The sequence below is a fragment of the Nicotiana tomentosiformis genome, chromosome 4 (genome assembly GCF_000390325.3).
Source record: "Nicotiana tomentosiformis chromosome 4, ASM39032v3, whole genome shotgun sequence".
Taxonomy (NCBI): domain Eukaryota; kingdom Viridiplantae; phylum Streptophyta; class Magnoliopsida; order Solanales; family Solanaceae; genus Nicotiana; species Nicotiana tomentosiformis.
The window spans coordinates 82,758,560-82,767,993 of record NC_090815.1 but is presented as its reverse complement, the minus strand read 5'-3'; the positions used below and the strand labels follow the sequence as shown (position 1 = coordinate 82,767,993).

At 34.3% G+C, this 9,434-nt stretch overlaps 1 long non-coding RNA gene across 1 annotated transcript; it reads left to right on the top strand.

Annotated features, from left to right (window-relative positions):
• The first annotated feature begins 6,121 nt into the window (after positions 1–6,121).
• On the top strand, positions 6,122–9,025 carry LOC117281518 (uncharacterized). The gene is made up of 2 exons (XR_004512150.2): positions 6,122–6,644; positions 8,799–9,025. It is a non-coding gene; the product is annotated as an uncharacterized lncRNA (long non-coding RNA).
• The last annotated feature ends 409 nt before the right edge of the window (positions 9,026–9,434 follow it).

Genomic DNA, 9,434 nt, shown 5'->3' with positions numbered 1-9,434 from the left:
AATGTCCGTTTGAGGTTACGAGCCTTGGAATAGGTTCGTATCGTAATTTGTGACTTGCGCACAAAGTTTGGCGTCATTCCAGAATGTTTTGATATGGTTCGGACGCGTTCGTCGAAGTTTAAATGTTTGAAAGTTTAAAGGAGGATTTTTATCATCGATTCGTAATTTTGATGTTGTTTGGCGTGATTTGAGGCCTCGATTAAGTTTGTAATGTGTTTTGGGAATGGTTGGTATGATTGGATGGGGTCCCGGGGGCCTCGGGTCAGTTTCGGACGGGAAACAGATCGAGTTTGGGCTTGGGGGAAATGCTGAAGCAGTTGGTATCTAGTACAATCGCACTTGTGTGTAAAGGGCCGCAGGTGCGAGCCAGCAGAAGCGACGTCGTGGTTGCAGAAGCGGCATTTGGACTGAGTTGGGATGGCCGCAGATACGATGTTATTTCCGCATCTGCGAGCCCGTAATTGCGACGAATGCTCCGCAGAAGCGGAAGAGGCCAGTTGGGCAAAGGGGCACAGAAGCGGAGTTTTGGAGCGTATGTGCATCCGCAGAAGCAGGGAAGGCACCGCATAAGCGGGGCTGGGCCATTGGTGTTGGACCGCAGGAGCGGTCAGGGCTCCGCAGAAGTGTGACCACAAGAGCGGATTTTATCCGCAGAAGCGGACTTGGCTAGGTTTAGTGCAAACCGCACCTGCGATGGGAATTTCTGCAGGTGCGGAGCCGCAGAAGCGGCTAAGGCACCGCAGGTGCGAGAGGTCGCTGGGCAGTGTGTTCTTTTAAGAACGAGATTTGGCCTATTTTCTTCTATTTTCACTTGGTTGGGGCGATTTTGGAGAGCTTCAAGGAGAGATTTACATCAAGCAACACAAGGTAAGTGACTCCCACCCATTACAAGTTAAATACATTATTTGTATATGGATTAAACATGGAAATTAGTAGGAATTTGGGAGTTTTGGTAGAAAACCTAGAATTTGGTATTTTGGATTTTGACCACGAAATTGGACATGGAATTTGGAATAAGTTATATATTTTAGTTTGTGGTGTTATGGGTAAAGTTTATCTTTGAATATTTTCGAAATTCGGGCACGTAGGCCCGAGGGTTGTCTTTGTTGGCTTTTGACCAGCGTTAAGAATCATTTTCAATTGTTAAATTATACGTATTGGGGTATATTTTGATTGGTTTGCACGTTGTTTGACTAGTTTTGAAGAGACGGGGATCAATTTGAGGTGTTTGAGAGGTGTTGGAGCCAGTTTTGGAACTTCGGAGTGAGGTAAGTCTCCTATCTAACCTTGTGAGGGGGAAACTACCCCTAGGTGATATTTATTATTATGTACAACTAGTTGTGGGTGCTACGTACGCACGAGATTACGAGGGTCCGTACGTAGCTACAACATGTTTATATCCGGGTAGACTTAAGATCTTATCATGTAATATTTGAACTCATTTTGCTGGCTTAATTAATTGAAGTTATAAATAAAATTGATTTAGAAATAAATATATGTATATTAGGACAAGCCTTAACACTTTGAGTTGTGGGCGAGTTATTGAGAAACGGTAAAGATTATATCCATTTTATACTCATGTACGGTATTGTAAACATGTGTCTCGTAATTTGATTTTCTTTTCTTGTGGAGCGGGCCGAACGCCTCGGCAGTATATAGATGCATCTATGGTTCGTGCCGCTCGACCCTCGGCAGTATACATATTATTCTAGATTGGGCCGAACGACCTCGGCAGAATCGTGCGTTATATCGCTAGTAGTCCGAATATTCACGAGGTAATCTCTCCATTGATGCCCGACACTTTATATAGTATTCCTTATTTATTTGATAATGACACTTGACATTTTTCTGAGCTGTTAAGGTTGAATACAAGATTTAGAAATTCATGCTTTGAAAGAAGAAATTGGAAGATTATGTAACTTACAGATTTACCCATCATTGTCGTATGCCTCATATTTTCTTATGTTTTATTATATTGTTTTATTGGACCTTTAGTAAGTGTCGATGTCGACCCCTTGTAACTACTTCTCCTGAGTTAGGCTAGATAATTACTGGGTACGCGTTGATTTACGTACTCATGCTGCACTTCTGCACTAAATGTGCAGGATCTGACAGGTTCATTTGATGATCACCTTGGCGCATAGGCACGCCTGTTGAGGAGACTTTATGTGAGTTGCATTCTAGGATACGCATCGCAATCCACTAAGTCTCCATTGTACTGTTTATTTTATTCTGTCTTACCACATTCGGGGCAGATGTTGTATTATTATTGTACTCATTAGAAAAATGCTCATGTACTTGTGACACCGGATTTTAGGAGTTCCTAATGGTTGTTTGTTATTGTAGCTCACGTAGTTATTATCTTTTTACCCTGTAAATTCTATTTTATACTATTTAAGAAATGGAGATTATGATCTCGAAAGTAATAAAATGAGTAAATAAATTGATAAATTAATGTTGGCTTGCCTGACGGCGGCGTTAGGCGCCATCACGATCTATAGTGGATTTTGGGTCGTGACATTACCGTTCGTATCTATATTTAAATTTTATAGCAAATTCACCTGTAGTACTAAAATAAGAGATCAATTATTTTGAACTGAAATAATAGAGCAACAAGCTCTCGTAGCTCAGTTGGTTAGAGCGCTCGCTTAGTAAGCGGGGGTCCTGGGTTTGACTCTTAATGAAAGCATTCTATTTTGCTGTATTTCTGTATTTTGCCTTGGTTGTATTTGTTGCGCGAATGAATACAGTTGATAAAAATCCAGTCGATACAGGTTGTATTCTTTGTATAAACCCTTGTATTTTGCCTTGGTTGTATTCGTTGCATGAACAAATATAATTGCGCGAACGAATACAATTGATATTGGTTGTATTCATTGGACGAATGAATACAATTGACACAGATTGCATCCGTTGCGCGTCTAAATACAAGTGATATAAGTTGGTGACAATAGAACAATAGCTACGAATTAAGCAAACTATAGTCATATATGATAATTAAGCTCTAAACTATAGCGCTTTATGAAAATTCCCCTTTTAAGTCAATAAGCATGCCATAACCCATTTAACCGAATACTGCAATGGATCATTTCCCATTTTACCAATTCGATGTGCAATTTTATCATTAAAAAGGGTTTCAAGTGGCCAAATCCCTTTTTCCCCAAATCTTTCGGCGTCGTAGATATGAATTGGATTTTAAAAATCTTCATTAGCTTAGTCCATATTAATATGTGAATTAGGAATTCGTTGTAGGATATTAAAATAGGTAGAAAATAATTTTCTTGTATTTATTTTTCTGTGTTTTGCTTATCTAATATCGGTGATAGTTTGATGGTAAGAATTTATCCACATAAAATGTTTATACCAATCCAATGAATACAAAATAAATGAATTATATGCATCATTGTCATTAAACTATAGTTAATTAATAGGTATTTTTACCTTTAATTATTAATTAACTATTAAATTAGGATGAATTGGTGTAAGAATCAATTGTGCAGCTATGTCGATCTCTACCGTAGTCTATAGAATAGCAGAGTTATTTTAATCCCATTTCGCTACTTATATATGCAATTTAACTATATTAAAAAAAGGTCTCAATTGCTAAATCCTTTCCTTACAATTTTGAATAAAATTTGAGATCTCTTTATTAAATTATTCCACTTATATATGTAATAAAAGGTATTCATTTTGGAACATTAAAATAGGTACAAAATATATGTACTTATTTTTTTCTTTGTTCTCTAATCTAATATCAGTGATAGAATAGGAGAGTTATTTAAGTCGCATTCACCAGTTATATATGCAATTTTGGTAAAAAAGGTGTCAGTTAGCAATATCATTTATTTTAATTAACGCTGAGATCTCCTTATTAGTTTAATCCAAGTAAATATGTGTAAAAGGTGATCCTCTAAGAAAATTAAAATAGGTATACAGTTTATGTACTTATATTTTTTCGTTTTACTTATTTAATGTCAGTGACAGAATAGGAGAGTTGTTTAAATCTCATTTCACCAGTTACATATGCAACTTGGTAAAATAAAGGATCGCAACGGGAAAAATCCTTTCTTTACATATTAAATTTGAGATCTCATATTCAGTTTAATCCATGTAAATATGTGTAAAAGGTTTTCATATTAGAATATTAAAATAGTTATAAAATGTATGTACTTGTCGTTTTTAGTTGTTCGTGTATCTCATACCAGTGAAACAATAGAAAGTATTAAAATAGGTAAAAATTTATGCACTTAATTATATTTCTAAAATGCCAAGTAAAAAGAATTTACCGTTCAGTTGAATCCAAGTCAGAAATATGTTTTATCACTAGTATAAATAGAAGTGCAAGAGATTGGAAAGACAGATTGTCTAGAGTTCAGAAGGAAAAAAGAAAAAGATGAAGCAAGCTTTAGCAACTATTTTCGTCGTGGGGATCGCTTTTCTAATTCTCACATCAGGTATATTCTTTTGCTAAGATAATTCTCATTTCTTAATTATTCGAACGCAATAGTAATTTCCATGAACAATTTAAAAATGATGATAGCATTTCTTATGCAAGGTTTCCACATTAAATATGCAAGATTGTTTATGTACTGCAATATATTTATTTGCAGAAAAAGGAATAATGCATTCAGTTGAAGGGCAAGTAAATGTTTGTGAAGAATTAATTCTTGGCGTTGCGTGTCGACCAGAAAAAGATTCAGCGAAATGCCTGACGGAGTGCTCTAAAATATCCAAAGGTCATAGCATCGTCAATCATTATTGTTTAATAGGGGAAAATTCAAGTACTCCTAATTACTGCTATTGTCGATGGATAGCAGATTTCTGTAGTTAAAAGAGTGTTATACACTACTCTAGAAGCAGACTTTTGAAAATGTAGTTCTTCTTCAACTGCTACTTTTGCTTAATAAGATATATAGCAACTGCTTTCTCTTCGTTCAAATATTCTCGTTTGAGTTTCTAAAACATTCCAGCTTTAAAGTAAAAGAAATCGCCAAGGGTTACACTGTGTTTTAACTCAAAAGGATCATCCAAATTTGAGTTATACACATTTTACTTGACCGTTTGATATGATCACGAGTTCAGTGAAAGATAATTAAGTACTACTAATTAACAGACCAAGGAGCCCAATTGTTGAACAATATAGTTGTAGTTCACTAGTTACTTTAGATGCTCGCCAAATCTGAAAGAAATTAGAGGTTATTTATCCCTCGAAAACTCCAGCTTACATGCATCACCATTGAATATTTCTTGGCCCAAATATATGCAGAGCCAATCACGATTCTATATGTAAAAAAATAAAAGATCTTTTTTGATCAATCCCTTGCCTCTCATTCTTCAAGAATAAGGAACATGGCATAGATCATGAATAAACGGTCGCTGCAAATATAATCTGGTTTTAGAGTCCGAGTCCAATTCCATAGAGAATTAAGGTTTAGCTACAATTATTCGATATCACTAAGAAACACAAGTCCAAATAATTTCCTAGTTATAAAGATTCGTGATTTTTGTTTTAAAGTGATTGACAAAAAAATACTAGAAAACAGTAAAATTATTAAGTAACGAGAATGAAATTGGAGACACGATTAAGGAGGCCTAGAGTTTCAATTTTTCCAGTTATTAGAAATCTTTCTGCTATATGTCTCCCATAATTTCATCTAAGTTCTCTACTGATCGTGAGCACTCCCAGTGTTGTAATCCTCTCTCGAGCAACTATAATAATTTACTAGGCATATTCTCCCGAACTACACTAGCTGGCACTATTTTACCGCTCACTATGACTCCGTCACGGCTTTGTTATTTCCTAAATCCACCTTTAAATCCACCGTATTGACTCATCACTTACGTTAGGAGTGACGTTGTTCAATAACCACCTAAATGTGTACCATTTCCCAAACAATACATAATAAATAGGCGCAATCAATTGGGAGATCTTCAATTAACTAAAATAAGCATGTAGTTGAACACATAGAGAAATCCAAAGGCTCAGTTAGCTACTTCAACAATTCATTCTTTAAAAGGTTCCATAAAAACCCTAAATAGTAGAATTAGCTACTTAAAAGTATGTGATAACACAATACTAAACTCCATAACCCACAATAAAAAATAGAAAGAAGAGGAGAAAAACTAATGGTTGAATCTTTCTCCTAACATGTTCTTGCCTACTACAAAAAAATACTAAATTTGCGGAGGTTTTATTGCGGCGGTTAATATAACCTCCGCAATCTATATCAAATTGTGGGGGGTTATTTAACCCCGCAAATATATTATATTTACGGCGGTCGGTAACCTCCGCAACCCTTAAAAAAATAGCGCCCACTAACCCTAATATTTCCCTCTCATTTTTTTCCAAACCCCTTTCTAATTTTCGCTTATTTTTCATTTTCATAAACCCTCGCCCACTCTCACTTAATCAAAACCCATAGCAATAAAGAGACTACAGATCTATCAATCTCTGTTCCTTCACTTAATCTCTTCCATTTCTTCTTTACTTGATATCTTCCATTTCTTCTTCATTTCCTCCGATTTCAAGCCCATGTAATTTGAAAATTCCAAATACAATAGCTCTCTGCTTTTCTTCAGCGCCTCCTCTGTTGCAAAATAAAAGAGATATGAAAGAAAACTTCAGATCTATCAATCAATTGGATGTAAGTTTATTTGATTTTGATCTTTCATACAAATTCCTCTTCGATTTTGCTTTGATTTTGCTTTTTTGTCTTTATTTCTTCATGCATGTGGGTTTTAAGTTTATTTTCTCTGTTAATTTGTAGAATCGATGTATTTTGAAGAAATTTGATAGAATCGGTGTATTTTGAATCGGCAAAAATTTGGTAGAATCGATAGAAATTTGGTTGAATCGGTGTATTTTGAAGAAGGATATAACACTCTTTTCGCCGACTTGATCATCAACCTTAACATATTTCTTGTCTTTACAATAACAATTGCAGCCAATTCTGGCTAGGAATTTCTTGCCATAGGACTTGTTATTGGTATTTGCTTGTGGCTAATGCTGATGTTTTCTTGAAATATTCTGCAATAATGCACTTCTACTATTCCAGCTTGATTCTGAATGAATACTTGGAGTTTTGTGGCATTTTGTGGTTCACTATTTGTCACTAAATAGTGGGTTTTATTAAGTGGCACTTCACAGTTCAGTTGGTTTGTTTATTTTAGATTCTTGGCCTCATTTCTTCCTTAACATTATAGGAGTATCATATTCCACAGTAAAATATTCCAGCAGTTTCAATTTTTCCATTGCAAACAAATATTCCTTATACATATCCATTGATTAATCAATCCAATATATACAAGATAGATGTTTTCATATACATATTTACAATTAAATCATGAATAAGTAATGTGTTTTCTTTTTAACTTTTAATTGCTAAGTTAAACTGTTTGATTAGAATAAAAATCAAGTACGAGTAAGTATTTACTCATATATTCTGGTGCATAACATAATCAAATTGTTTGCATTCATAATATCCTAATTCCTAGGAGTAATTTAGAAGAATAACTATGTGTTTATTATTATAACATTAACCGTGCACTAACAATTGAAGTGTACGCTTATGCATAGCCATAAATAGTATGAGAAGGCTCCATTTTGGATTTGAGTAATTTGTTCGATTTTTGAGGATACGAAAAGAAGTTACAGGAGGAAGATAAATTCAAATGAACCTCAAGGAATAACTGATTTTGGATCTATGTTTGGTTGATTTAATTAGCTTAGCTTTATTATGTCAAAGAGATAAGGTGGACGACTGGTTGGGTCAATTCTTCAAACTAATAACTCACAATAAAAGTGGTGGATTATTCTGCTATTAGTCTTCTTTGTTGATATTTAACTTATCTATAAGTTATTTATTCTCTTATTTAGACATTTCATTCGCAAAAGTTTGATATCAGTTAAGGAACACCTTCCCCAATCTCATATTCTTGATATTGGAATTACAATAGAGAACTGTCAACATCAAGAATTAGAATAGAGTTCCAAGGCAACTACTTGAACAAAACAGAGAAGTAAACTATAGGGAAGACATGAGACATGAAAATTGGAATGATCCAAATTAAAGCACTTCATTAGCATTATATCAGAAACAGAGCAAAGAAACCAGTATACAGAATAAGAATAGGATTATGATTTCCCAGGAACAACTTCTAATATGTGAATAATATCCACATTTTAAATATTGTTACATAAATCCTTATTATGGTGAATTTTGTGTTACTAACTGCAGTGCCAAAGTTTCAGCACTTGTTTTATAATAGAAAAAGATATTATTCTTCTATTGTTTTTCTTTTTTAACTTGTCAATCACTGATTGAGTTTGAAATTTCGCCAAATAATGTTGTTGGTAAGGTATTGGGAAAAGAGCACTCTGGAAGGGTAAGGTGCTTAGGATTAGAAGTTGTTCCTCGCAGAGCTTTTAGACAAACAAGACCTCGTTATAGTGATTTGAATGCTTCAAGTTATAATAATAGTTCATGTTCTTCCCAATGCTAAGAGAAGTACAATCAAATGTTGAATGCTCACAATCAAAGCCAAGAAAACTACAGAGAAATGATGAATGTTAACACTCAAATGATGAATGCTTTTAAGGTGTATATGATAATTAAAGAAGGGAAGATACCTAAAGAATTTGCAGGGATATTTGTTTCTCCTCCTCGTTCAACGATAAGAATAGTTCATAACTTTCTTATTTAATTTTGTAAAGTATGATTGTTCAGTCCAAGTATTATTAGTTAGGATATTGTTGAGGTACGTTTTGTTAATTATATTTTCTTTTGATTGTTTTGTAGCCAAGTGATGCGGCTAGCGGATCCATTTCAACCATGGATGTAAGAAGATCATCCGGTGGAAGTAATCCTAACGACAACCATTGAAGTTGCTTGCAAATGAATTAGATAATTAAGTATCATACTCGATTGAATGGTCATAGTAGATCTTTTGTCCATAATGGTTGGAGTGGATATTCTGTTTAATGTTAGTTTTAAGACTAATTATAATATTGATGTTTTGTGTTTAATGGTTGGAGCAGTTGTGTTTAAAGCAAAATTTTGAGACTAATGATAATTTACTTTAATGTATTTTGTGGTTTATTAATATATTGATAATACTTGATTCCAGTAAGCAATTTATATAATTTGTTGATGCTTCATTATATTAATATAATTAAAATTGGAACAACTATGGAGTAACATTGCAGAAAAAAAAATATTCAATGAATAGCGGAGGTTATAACTGTCACTATTTAACCTATAATAATATTGTGTTATAAAATTTATGGGGGTTAAATAAAGAAACTGCGGGGGTTTAGACCTCTGCTATGTTTTTAATAAGTGACAGCCAAACTACCAAATTGCGGAGGTTATGCCGCCATCAAATACCCGCCGCTATATGATAACGGCGGTCTGTCAAAAGACCCCCGCAAATTG